Source organism: Phyllobates terribilis, unplaced genomic scaffold (genome assembly GCF_046119375.1).
Source record: "Phyllobates terribilis strain yellow unplaced genomic scaffold, ASM4611937v1 Scaffold_34__1_contigs__length_13252353, whole genome shotgun sequence".
NCBI classification, from domain to species: domain Eukaryota; kingdom Metazoa; phylum Chordata; class Amphibia; order Anura; family Dendrobatidae; genus Phyllobates; species Phyllobates terribilis.
In genome coordinates, this window is record NW_027362794.1 from 4,193,467 (window position 1) to 4,206,271 (window position 12,805).

The window sequence follows — 12,805 nt, forward strand, 5'->3', positions numbered from 1 at the left end:
GGTGGTGACTTTCAGAGATGATGAGGAAGAGTATGATTGGGAACAGATGCGGTTAGAGCATGAGGAGGAAGAAAAGAAGTTAAGGGGTTTTGTTGGGAGGAAAGTAAAAGAGAAAAAGGGGATATTTAGTTTGGGAAACCGGGTGAAGTAATGTCAGTTGTGATTTGTTTGGAAACTGTTGAAACTGCAAAGGAATTGTTATGTTTAACTTTATATATATTAATTCAAATGAAAAAAAATAAATATAATATCTAAACACGATGATGGAACTAAAATCTTGAGTTTGGTGATATATGATTTAAGATTATAAAACTTAATTTCTGAGTGTTTGGGAAAAAAAAAAAAAAAAAAAATCTGTTCTTATCAGTTTAATATCTGATACGTCCCCTATCTGGGGACCATATATTAAATGGATTTTTAGAACAGGGAGATGGAAAAAGAGCTTGCTCTGTCCACTCCACGCATTGACCTGGTATTGCAGTATCTCCAGGACCGGTGCACCCCTTCTTTAATGCAGTTTCTAAAATCAGAAAGAATTGAATTCAATGTTTTTTGTTCATTTTGCTTGTTTGTCGGATTTTGGGATGGACTCTTTGGCTTCGCTTTTCTTCTCCTCATTGGATTTTTCATGTTCAAAGTTGCAGAAGCCAGATGACAAGCTCATTTTGGTTCAACTTCAGCAACTGTGCATTGCATTGCCATGTAATGTAACGCAATGCTATCTATCTAGCTCTCCCTCTGTACTTCCTTTTGGATAAACAGACATATTAGGCAAGCATTTTGGAGCTTTCACCTAAATAACTACAGGTGGTGAGATAAGCTGCACAATATAATTGACCTTTCAGTATATTGTTGCACACACACCATCTATTTAGCAAATGCCCTTGTTATCAACAGCAGCCTTTTAAACTCACCTGAGCTAACAGGTATGTGCGCTGGTTACTCTGCTGCGCTTAAAATTTCTTTTTTGGTTTGCTACAATGCCTTTTCTGAAACGTTGTCTCCCTCTGCTGGAACACTGACTTCTTTCATTTAATGCCTGCAGACTATAAAAGAGAACCCAACCCAAAAAGTTGGGTTGATTAGTCTGTGGCATTCTGTTAAACTGTTGCTTATGGCGGTCTCTGTGAGCTTCTCAGTGACATTCAGCCAGCCAGGTATCCTGCTGCAGTAGATGGAATGTGGCAATGGAACGCTGGCTGCGCGTGTCATAATAGGCTCTGAGCCTTTATATACCTGCGCACAGCAGCAGCCACCTTCAGTCTGCTGCTGGACAGCCAGCAGCAGCAGGAGAGGTAAGTAATCAGCAGCCCTCCTGCTAAGGGTAGACAGCTGCTCGTTCCACCCCACCCCCCGCCTTAATTGGTTCTCCTCCCTTCCAACGGTGTTGAGGCGGGTGGGAACAGCAGGGGGTGAGGGTGCTGTGTTTAAAGAGGTGGAGTTATGCAGATCTAAAACGCGTGGATTGCAGCAGCAGCAAGCCGAAAAGTGCAGGCATGTAAGGGATCTAGAGGTTGACAACATGTCTTCTTAACGGGAGTCCAGGAGCTCATCTCCACAAATGGACTTTTCAGGATCCTTAGGTGGCTCCGTAGTTCGAAACCAATTCTGGTTATCGCTTCTCGGCCTTTTGGCTAAGATCAAGTGTAGTATCTGTTCTTATCAGTTTAATATCTGATACGTCCCCTATCTGGGGACCATATATTAAATGGATTTTTAGAACAGGGAGATGGAAAAAGAGCTTGCTCTGTCCACTCCACGCATTGACCTGGTATTGCAGTATCTCCAGGACCGGTGCACCCCTTCTTTAATGCAGTTTCTAAAATCAGAAAGAATTGAATTCAATGTTTTTTGTTCATTTTGCTTGTTTGTCGGATTTTGGGATGGACTCTTTGGCTTCGCTTTTCTTCTCCTCATTGGATTTTTCATGTTCAAAGTTGCAGAAGCCAGATGACAAGCTCATTTTGGTTCAACTTCAGCAACTGTGCATTGCATTGCCATGTAATGTAACGCAATGCTATCTATCTAGCTCTCCCTCTGTACTTCCTTTTGGATAAACAGACATATTAGGCAAGCATTTTGGAGCTTTCACCTAAATAACTACAGGTGGTGAGATAAGCTGCACAATATAATTGACCTTTCAGTATATTGTTGCACACACACCATCTATTTAGCAAATGCCCTTGTTATCAACAGCAGCCTTTTAAACTCACCTGAGCTAACAGGTATGTGCGCTGGTTACTCTGCTGCGCTTAAAATTTCTTTTTTGGTTTGCTACAATGCCTTTTCTGAAACGTTGTCTCCCTCTGCTGGAACACTGACTTCTTTCATTTAATGCCTGCAGACTATAAAAGAGAACCCAACCCAAAAAGTTGGGTTGATTAGTCTGTGGCATTCTGTTAAACTGTTGCTTATGGCGGTCTCTGTGAGCTTCTCAGTGACATTCAGCCAGCCAGGTATCCTGCCTGCAGTAGATGGAATGTGGCAATGGAACGCTGGCTGCGCGTGTCATAATAGGCTCTGAGCCTTTATATACCTGCGCACAGCAGCAGCCACCTTCAGTCTGCTGCTGGACAGCCAGCAGCAGCAGGAGAGGTAAGTAATCAGCAGCCCTCCTGCTAAGGGTAGACAGCCGCTCGTTCCACCCCACCCCCCGCCTTAATTGGTTCTCCTCCCTTCCAACGGTGTTGAGGCGGGTGGGAACAGCAGGGGGTGAGGGTGCTGTGTTTAAAGAGGTGGAGTTATGCAGATCTAAAACGCGTGGATTGCAGCAGCAGCAAGCCGAAAAGTGCAGGCATGTAAGGGATCTAGAGGTTGACAATATGTCTTCTTAACGGGAGTCCAGGAGCTCATCTCCACAAATGGACTTTTCAGGATCCTTAGGTGGCTCCGTAGTTCGAAACCAATTCTGGTTATCGCTTCTCGGCCTTTTGGCTAAGATCAAGTGCAGTGATCTAGCGGTTTCTGCCTTGGTCTTGGCTGGGAGGCGCTTGGGGTACCCGGCTCCTTGGCCTGGGGGGATCGCTACACTTATCGGTGGAGCTAAACCCCCTTGCTGCTATTAGGGAGTCGGATTAGTCCCTGGGCAACGAGAGGCGATCACCTTGTCACCACACATAGCTGTGGGGGGCAACTGTCGCCACACATAGCTGTGGTGGCAACATTTGGAGGATTAAAAGGAAAAAACGGAAGGAAAACGGATCGTTGAGATGGAGTTTTGGAAAAAGAAGAGATGCTTACGTTTTTTTGTGAAACGGGAGACGGAAGAAACTTTTTTGGAAGAAAAATGGATTCTGGAAATTTTGAGGAAATATGAAGTTTTGGAGAAGGATATCTACTGTATGCAAGAAATAAAGCAAGGTAAAGTTTGTGATGTGACTCTAGTTTCTGAGGAAAAGTGCATTCATTTTTTCAAAGGCTGGAGTGAAGAGGATTCTGGGAAAATTGGAGTAAGTGCATCATTCATGGGGAAACCGAAGAGTGTGATAATTTACATGGACAATCCGTTTGTGGAAATAGAGGAGATAATGGTTTTTTTGGAATCTAAATGTAAGATGGTAAAGTTTCAGAAATTATACAGGAACAAAGTTGGTATTTGGAACGGAAAGAGACGTTTTTTGGTGTGGACAACAGGAGAAGAAAATTTGCATAATGGGAGGATTATGGTAAACGGGAGTTCTGGGTATTGTTACATGGAAAGCAGCAAAGGAACTTTTGAAAAGAACTTTGGAGGACAAAAGGAAGATATTGGTGATAAAATGAAGAAGGAAGTTGATGCGATAATTATAGAGGAGAATAAGCAGGGAAAAGAAGTTGAAAGTTTAAAGGTGAAATTGAAGAAAAAGGTAACGGTACAGGAAAATTGTGGACCAAGGAAAGTATCTGGTGAAAAGAAAGAAGTAAAAGAGGAAAAGGGTAAAGTGTTGGAGAAGGTGGTGACTTTCAGAGATGATGAGGAAGAGTATGATTGGGAACAGATGCGGTTAGAGCATGAGGAGGAAGAAAAGAAGTTAAGGGGTTTTGTTGGGAGGAAAGTAAAAGAGAAAAAGGGGATATTTAGTTTGGGAAACCGGGTGAAGTAATGTCAGTTGTGATTTGTTTGGAAACTGTTGAAACTGCAAAGGAATTGTTATGTTTAACTTTATATATATTAATTCAAATGAAAAAAAATAAATATAATATCTAAACACGATGATGGAACTAAAATCTTGAGTTTGGTGATATATGATTTAAGATTATAAAACTTAATTTCTGAGTGTTTGGGAAAAAAAAAAAAAAAAAAAATCTGTTCTTATCAGTTTAATATCTGATACGTCCCCTATCTGGGGACCATATATTAAATGGATTTTTAGAACAGGGAGATGGAAAAAGAGCTTGCTCTGTCCACTCCACGCATTGACCTGGTATTGCAGTATCTCCAGGACCGGTGCACCCCTTCTTTAATGCAGTTTCTAAAATCAGAAAGAATTGAATTCAATGTTTTTTGTTCATTTTGCTTGTTTGTCGGATTTTGGGATGGACTCTTTGGCTTCGCTTTTCTTCTCCTCATTGGATTTTTCATGTTCAAAGTTGCAGAAGCCAGATGACAAGCTCATTTTGGTTCAACTTCAGCAACTGTGCATTGCATTGCCATGTAATGTAACGCAATGCTATCTATCTAGCTCTCCCTCTGTACTTCCTTTTGGATAAACAGACATATTATTCAAGCATTTTGGAGCTTTCACCTAAATAACTACAGGTGGTGAGATAAGCTGCACAATATAATTGACCTTTCAGTATATTGTTGCACACACACCATCTATTTAGCAAATGCCCTTGTTATCAACAGCAGCCTTTTAAACTCACCTGAGCTAACAGGTATGTGCGCTGGTTACTCTGCTGCGCTTAAAATTTCTTTTTTGGTTTGCTACAATGCCTTTTCTGAAACGTTGTCTCCCTCTGCTGGAACACTGACTTCTTTCATTTAATGCCTGCAGACTATAAAAGAGAACCCAACCCAAAAAGTTGGGTTGATTAGTCTGTGGCATTCTGTTAAACTGTTGCTTATGGCGGTCTCTGTGAGCTTCTCAGTGACATTCAGCCAGCCAGGTATCCTGCCTGCAGTAGATGGAATGTGGCAATGGAACGCTGGCTGCGCGTGTCATAATAGGCTCTGAGCCTTTATATACCTGCGCACAGCAGCAGCCACCTTCAGTCTGCTGCTGGACAGCCAGCAGCAGCAGGAGAGGTAAGTAATCAGCAGCCCTCCTGCTAAGGGTAGACAGCTGCTCGTTCCACCCCACCCCCCGCCTTAATTGGTTCTCCTCCCGTCCAACGGTGTTGAGGCGGGTGGGAACAGCAGGGGGTGAGGGTGCTGTGTTTAAAGAGGTGGAGTTATGCAGATCTAAAACGCGTGGATTGCAGCAGCAGCAAGCCGAAAAGTGCAGGCATGTAAGGGATCTAGAGGTTGACAACATGTCTTCTTAACGGGAGTCCAGGAGCTCATCTCCACAAATGGACTTTTCAGGATCCTTAGGTGGCTCCGTAGTTCGAAACCAATTCTGGTTATCGCTTCTCGGCCTTTTGGCTAAGTTCAAGTGTAGTATCTGTTCTTTTAAGAACACAAGAGCTACGATCTACACTTGACGAGAGCAATCGAACTCGGAAGGAGAAGAGCTTCGGAGCCCAGCTGACATCGGAGAAGGAAGGCGGATATCGGTGGGAGGAAGAAGCTCTAAAGAATCCAGAAGAAGACGAAGACTCGGAGAAGAATCGGGCTGTCCTGTGGAATCTTCGAGGAAGAAAATCATCGAGACAAAGACCTTTCGGGGAATTTGTCCAGAACACGACGGGAGAAGAATCTGCATAGCTCCACCCATTCCGGGAAGAGTTCCAGATCCAGCTCCAAGAAGTAACTGCAGGAGGAAAGCCATGGCAAGCGCTGCGAGGAAGGCCGAAAAGAAGAGCCTGGAGCAGGGGACAGCCAGGAGGGCCCAGCCAGGAGCCGATTCTGACCCCAAGGACTCTGCCTCCACGACTGGCCAGCAGAAGGGACCCCAGAAGCCCCGCCACGAAGCTCCAGCCCTGGAGCCATGGATGCGGCAGACGGTGGCCCTGAAGCTGAAGGAAGTGGATGGGAGGGTGCTGGACATGTCCTCGGACGTGTTCTGCCAGAAGATGCTGCTGGATCGAGGCTTCTCCAGGTCGGACACCCTCAGCATCCAGACCTTCTTGACGGGGATTTTTTTCGTCACCTTCGCCACTGTGAACACCTGCAGGAGGTTCTGGGAAATGGTAAGCGCAAAAGGACCGGATAATTCTTTCTCTGCCTTTACAGGTAGCTGCCCTATCCAGAGGGACGAAAGGAGGATCACGGTCTCCATGCGCAACCCGCACACCCCAGGCCAAGACATCAGTACCTTCCTGAGACGCTTCTGTTTGGTTGTGAAGGAACCCTCTCACATCCTGAATGGACTCGGCTTCTGGACAGGTAAGTGGTCGGTGACCATTAGACTTCACAGGGACCTGGCGTACTCAGACGGACTTCGGCACCTGCCCCCGACATTCTCCCTGGGCAACTCCTACGGCCTCATCTATTACCCGGACATGCCGCGGAACTGCAGGAGATGCGGCAAGAACGGCCACGAGATGAAGGACTGCAAGGAGGATGCCTGCAGGATTTGTCGAGTGACGGGACACAGCTCGAAGGACTGCCCGAAGAAGACGTCCTGCAACCTGTGTGGGCTGGCGGCTCATCTGTACAAGGATTGCCCCAAGCGTGAGAGATCCTGGGCATCGGTGGTTGCGACGACCCCAGCTACGGAGGACAAGGCCCCGACGACCAGGCCTGTGAAGGTCAAGGACGCGACGACCAAGGCCCCAGCGGCCAAGGCCGAGACGACCAAGGTCAAAGCGGTCAAGGAGTCGGTGGCCAAAGCCCCAGCGACGGTCCCAGCAGCTCCGAAGCAGAAGAAAAAGTCAAAGGAGGGTAAGAGTTCTGTCATCCCTCTCTCGATCCCTCCCCCTGCCACCCCCGTCCAATCCCCCTCCACCCCGGCCACCCCTGCTGAGGATTCCACTTCCTCTTCCTCCTTCCCCTACTCCTCAGCAGGTGTCCTTTCCCCTGCCCCGGCAGCCACTCTCCCTCCCCAGACCATGGTAGCGGTGGAATTAACCTTTCCTCCACCCGCCGCTATCTATTCCGAGGAGGATTTTCCCCTTCTTGTCTCCCCAGTTCCAACCCGGGGAAAGAGGAAGGTGGAGGACAGCCCTGCTACTGAATCCTCCAAAAAGAAGATTCTGGATTTCGTAGGCGAAAAGGAGGATACCCTCCCTGAGCCAGAAGAGATGGAGCACATGGTTGAGACCCTGGTGGCCGAGCCAGAAGAGGAGGAACTGGTGGTCGCCGAGATCGAGGCCGCGCTGCTTGACCAGATGGAGGAAGAGGGCCTGCAGGTGATCCCGTCACCAGCAGTCAACACCGACGAGGGACCACCCGACCGGAGTGGTAACTAAGGTGTATGGCCTGCGCTAACTTTTTCTTTTTTCCCTACATGATGGCTAATATTAACTTATTTTCCATTAATGTCAGGAGCATCAAGGACAAGTTCAGACGTCAGACTATTTATGCCTTCCTTACTTCCCAGTTGTGTGATGTTTATATGTTGCAGGAATGTTCCCTTCCCTCCTCTAGGTCCTTCAAACATCTGGCCAGGGAGTGGTCCCACGGTCCATCCTACTGGTCCGGTGGGGGTGACTGCAAGTCTGCGGGGGTCGCAATTCTGATCAGGGGGGGCGCATTCACGCTTGAGTCCGTCCAGGAGCTCATCTGCGGCAGGGCTCTTGTTGTAGATGGCAACTGGGCGGGAGAACCTGTCAGGTTCATCAACGTGTATGCGTCCCCACTGAAGATTGAGCGTTTGGAGCTTTTCCAGACCCTGCGGCTTCAGCTTGCCACCACCAGGACCTTAGTGATGGCCGGGGATTTCAACTGCCCCATCGAGGAGGATGGTCGTAGTTCTGGCACATCTGCCAAGTTGGACATCACGTCCAAGCTGCTCATCGAGATGGTAACCGAGGCCTCTCTTCAGGATGTGGTGGGCTCCATGGGGAGAGGCTCCACAAACTATTCGTGGAGCCGACCCGATGGCTCACTCCGCTCCAGGATTGACTTTGTGTTCACCTCTCGGGCAGTCAGGCAGAGTAGGCACTCGATGGTCTCCTGCTTCTTCTCCGACCACAGAGCCATTCACTTACAAGGTGTCCTCGGCGACGGTTTTCCGTCCGGCCCCGGCTCCTGGAAGCTGAATTGTGCTCTGCTGGCTCAGGATGAAGTCGTGGAGAAGCTGAGAGCAGCCTACGCAATGTGGCAGTCCTACAAGGGTAGCTTCCAAACAGTCTCTGATTGGTGGGAATATGTTAAACTTGAGTTTCGCTGTTTCTTTCAGGCCAAGGGTCGACAACAGGCGTGTGAGAAGAGGAGGGACTTCAGAGGGCTGCAGCGCGAGCTGCGGTCGCTGCAGGACCTTCTTCACTGCGGCTGGGACGTGAGGGAGGAGCTGGAGGAGACCAAGAAGAGCCTGAAAAGGCACTTTGAGGAGGAGTCCAAGCGAATCGTCTTCCGTTCCAAAGTGGAGAATCTGGAGAAGGGTGAGAAATGTAACTCATTCTTTTTCAGGAAACTTCATGCCGATCACACGCCCCTGAACGAGCTGCGAGACGAGAGCGGAAACATGCGACGTGGGAAGGAGGACGTGATGAGGGTCGTCAGCGACTTCTACAGCGAACTCTACTCCCACAAGACTACCGACCCCGACGCTGCTGATAAGTTCCTGTCAGGTATCACTAACCATCTTGATCCTGCAGGCACGGCAGCCTTGGACAAACCTCTGATGGTGGGCGAATTGCTCTCTGCCGCTAAATCCTTTAGGACCGGCAGGACCCCGGGCAGTGATGGTCTTCCAGCGGAGCTCTATGTAGCGCTGGGAGACCTCATCTGTCCGGACCTGTTGGACCTGTACGAGGAGATGGTGGTGGAGGGTAGAATGCCTCCATCTTTGAGGGAAGGAATGGTCACGATCCTGTACAAGCGGAAGGGAGAGAGGTGCGACCTGAGGAATTGGCGTCCCATCACTCTGCTCAACGTGGACTACAAGATCCTGGCCAAGACGATGGCGACACGACTTAAGACGGTCATCGGACGGATCATCCACCCGGACCAGACCTGCGGCATCCCTGGACGTCGCATCGCAGACAGGCTCGCTCTCGTGCGGGACACGGTCGAGTACATCAAGGTCCGCCGCGCACACGCGGCCCTGGTCTCCTTGGATCAGGAGAAGGCCTTCGACCGGGTTTCCCACGAGTTCATGGGCCGAGCTCTGCACCGGTTAGGTTTGGGTAACATGTTTTGTTCGTATGTCCGTCTGATGTATTTTGATATCCACAGCTCGGTGTTGGTGAACGGCTGGAAGACTGACCCCTTCCCTGTCCTCTCTGGGGTCAGACAAGGCTGCCCTCTATCACCTCTTCTTTTTGTTTGTGTTATAGAACTCTTCGCAGAGGCTATCCGGCAGAATGGAGAGATCAGAGGGATCACCGCACCGGGTCCGGGACGACACGAGGTCAAGTGCTCGCTCTACATGGACGACGTCACCATCTTCTGCGCTGATCGTGGTTCAGTCGACGCCCTCGTCCAGACGTGTGAGAGGTTCGGCCGGGCTTCAGGGGCCAAAGTCAACTGCAGGAAGTCGGAAGCCATGCTCTTCGGGGATTGGCAGCCGGCCTCCTCCGCCCCCTTCCCCTTCAACATTCAACCGGATTTCCTCAAGGTGCTGGGAGTCTGGTTCGGGAAGGAAGGAGCGGCCCTCAAGTCCTGGCAAGAACGCTTGGCCAAGGTGAAGCAACGGATCGGACTCTGGAGCCTCAGACACCTCACTTGTGAGGGTAAGGCACTCGTCCTGCGTAATGAGGTCCTGCCCGTCTTGCAGTACACGGCGCAGGCCTGGCCCCCACACGTCACTTTGTGCAGGGCCATTACCAGGACAGTGTTTCACTTTGTCTGGGGATCCAAGATGGACAGAGTCAGGCGGGCCGTCATGTACAAGGAGCCTCGCAAGGGTGGAAAGGGCGTTCCAGATATCCCCACCCTCCTGCGATCCTCTTTTGTGTGTGATTGTGTCCGCCGGACTTTGCAAGTCAAGAATGGCTCCGCGGGCAGGTCCATGTCTCGCTTCTTCCTGCTTCCTCTTTGGAGGCGACTCGGCTGGGACAAGTGGGACAGCTCCTTCCCCTACAACTGGACGACGCCATGGTTCTACGGAGACGTCGTTCGATTTGTGGGGGAGCATCAACTGGAGGGACTCAAGCCCGACTTGTGGAAGCCCAAAACTATCCACAAGCTAATCAGAGCCAAGGATTACGTGAAGAACATCACAGGACTTCACCAGGACACGCTGGAGACTGTGTGGACAAATGTGTCGTCTGACAGGCTGACCAACGGGCACAAGGACTTGTCGTGGATGGCGATTCAGGGCGGACTGCCCGTCCGGTCATTCATGCATGCCCGGAACCTGTGCAAGACCCGGTACTGCCCAAGGTGCCCCTTCGTGGAGGAAACATCTTTGCACACTTTTTGGGACTGCGGATTTGCACAGCGCCTATTGACTGCACTTGAGGACGACCTGAGGAACTCTGTCCCCAGGGCGAGCCTATCGCACCATTCTGTGCTTTACGGACTCTTCCCTGGGGTTCATACCGTCGGAGCCATCCAGGAGGCTTGGCGCCTTATGAACTGCTTCAAGGAAGCCATTTGGGTCGCCAGGAACCGGCTCATCTTGAGGAGGGAGAGGATGTCCATCCAGGACTGCCGCAGGCTGATCCACAGCCTGCTCAGAGACTATTCCATCATGGACGGTCCGGAGGACGAGGATGAGGACTAAACCCCTCCTCCCCCTCTCCCCTTATGTGTCTTGTCTTTCAATAAAGCTTCGGGCCTGTGATTTTCCCCTCCCCATCCCCTTTTTCCCAATCCCCATCCCTTATCACGGTTCGTCGTACTGTATTGATTGACATGCTTTTTCTTTCAGATTGAGTGTTTTGTGTAGCATAGGGGTGTGATGTGTCTAGTTAGTGCGTCGTATCCTCATGCTATGTAAATATGATGTAGAATTCTGTGTGTACTGGGCTGCGGCACTGTACACTGTCTGTTAACTTATTTTTTGTGCTAATAAAAGATATATTCAATCAAAATCTGTTCTTATCAGTTTAATATCTGATACGTCCCCTATCTGGGGACCATATATTAAATGGATTTTTAGAACAGGGAGATGGAAAAAGAGCTTGCTCTGTCCACTCCACGCATTGACCTGGTATTGCAGTATCTCCAGGACCGGTGCACCCCTTCTTTAATGCAGTTTCTAAAATCAGAAAGAATTGAATTCAATGTTTTTTGTTCATTTTGCTTGTTTGTCGGATTTTGGGATGGACTCTTTGGCTTCGCTTTTCTTCTCCTCATTGGATTTTTCATGTTCAAAGTTGCAGAAGCCAGATGACAAGCTCATTTTGGTTCAACTTCAGCAACTGTGCATTGCATTGCCATGTAATGTAACGCAATGCTATCTATCTAGCTCTCCCTCTGTACTTCCTTTTGGATAAACAGACATATTAGGCAAGCATTTTGGAGCTTTCACCTAAATAACTACAGGTGGTGAGATAAGCTGCACAATATAATTGACCTTTCAGTATATTGTTGCACACACACCATCTATTTAGCAAATGCCCTTGTTATCAACAGCAGCCTTTTAAACTCACCTGAGCTAACAGGTATGTGCGCTGGTTACTCTGCTGCGCTTAAAATTTCTTTTTTGGTTTGCTACAATGCCTTTTCTGAAACGTTGTCTCCCTCTGCTGGAACACTGACTTCTTTCATTTAATGCCTGCAGACTATAAAAGAGAACCCAACCCAAAAAGTTGGGTTGATTAGTCTGTGGCATTCTGTTAAACTGTTGCTTATGGCGGTCTCTGTGAGCTTCTCAGTGACATTCAGCCAGCCAGGTATCCTGCCTGCAGTAGATGGAATGTGGCAATGGAACGCTGGCTGCGCGTGTCATAATAGGCTCTGAGCCTTTATATACCTGCGCACAGCAGCAGCCACCTTCAGTCTGCTGCTGGACAGCCAGCAGCAGCAGGAGAGGTAAGTAATCAGCAGCCCTCCTGCTAAGGGTAGACAGCTGCTCGTTCCACCCCACCCCCCGCCTTAATTGGTTCTCCTCCCTTCCAACGGTGTTGAGGCGGGTGGGAACAGCAGGGGGTGAGGGTGCTGTGTTTAAAGAGGTGGAGTTATGCAGATCTAAAACGCGTGGATTGCAGCAGCAGCAAGCCGAAAAGTGCAGGCATGTAAGGGATCTAGAGGTTGACAACATGTCTTCTTAACGGGAGTCCAGGAGCTCATCTCCACAAATGGACTTTTCAGGATCCTTAGGTGGCTCCGTAGTTCGAAACCAATTCTGGTTATCGCTTCTCGGCCTTTTGGCTAAGATCAAGTGTAGTATCTGTTCTTATCAGTTTAATATCTGATACGTCCCCTATCTGGGGACCATATATTAAATGGATTTTTAGAACAGGGAGATGGAAAAAGAGCTTGCTCTGTCCACTCCACGCATTGACCTGGTATTGCAGTATCTCCAGGACCGGTGCACCCCTTCTTTAATGCAGTTTCTAAAATCAGAAAGAATTGAATTCAATGTTTTTTGTTCATTTTGCTTGTTTGTCGGATTTTGGGATGGACTCTTTGGCTTCGCTTTTCTTCTCCTCATTGGATTTTTCATGT

At 48.8% G+C, this 12,805-nt stretch overlaps 5 non-coding genes and 1 pseudogene across 5 annotated transcripts; all 6 read left to right on the top strand.

Moving 5' to 3' along the window:
- The first annotated feature begins 313 nt into the window (after positions 1-313).
- Positions 314-506, top strand: LOC141182029 (U2 spliceosomal RNA). Its single transcript, XR_012257522.1, has one exon. It is a non-coding gene; the product is annotated as a U2 spliceosomal RNA (small nuclear RNA).
- A 1,108-nt stretch (positions 507-1,614) lies between these two features.
- LOC141180977 (U2 spliceosomal RNA) lies at positions 1,615-1,805 on the top strand. Its single transcript, XR_012256598.1, has one exon. It is a non-coding gene; the product is annotated as a U2 spliceosomal RNA (small nuclear RNA).
- Positions 1,806-4,244: 2,439 nt separating this feature from the next.
- LOC141182030 (U2 spliceosomal RNA) lies at positions 4,245-4,437 on the top strand. The gene has a single exon (XR_012257523.1). It is a non-coding gene; the product is annotated as a U2 spliceosomal RNA (small nuclear RNA).
- Positions 4,438-5,546: 1,109 nt separating this feature from the next.
- On the top strand, positions 5,547-5,636 carry LOC141182119 (U2 spliceosomal RNA; annotated as a pseudogene).
- Positions 5,637-11,188: 5,552 nt separating this feature from the next.
- LOC141181919 (U2 spliceosomal RNA) lies at positions 11,189-11,379 on the top strand. The gene has a single exon (XR_012257447.1). It is a non-coding gene; the product is annotated as a U2 spliceosomal RNA (small nuclear RNA).
- A 1,109-nt stretch (positions 11,380-12,488) lies between these two features.
- On the top strand, positions 12,489-12,679 carry LOC141180979 (U2 spliceosomal RNA). Its single transcript, XR_012256599.1, has one exon. It is a non-coding gene; the product is annotated as a U2 spliceosomal RNA (small nuclear RNA).
- Positions 12,680-12,805: the final 126 nt, after the last annotated feature.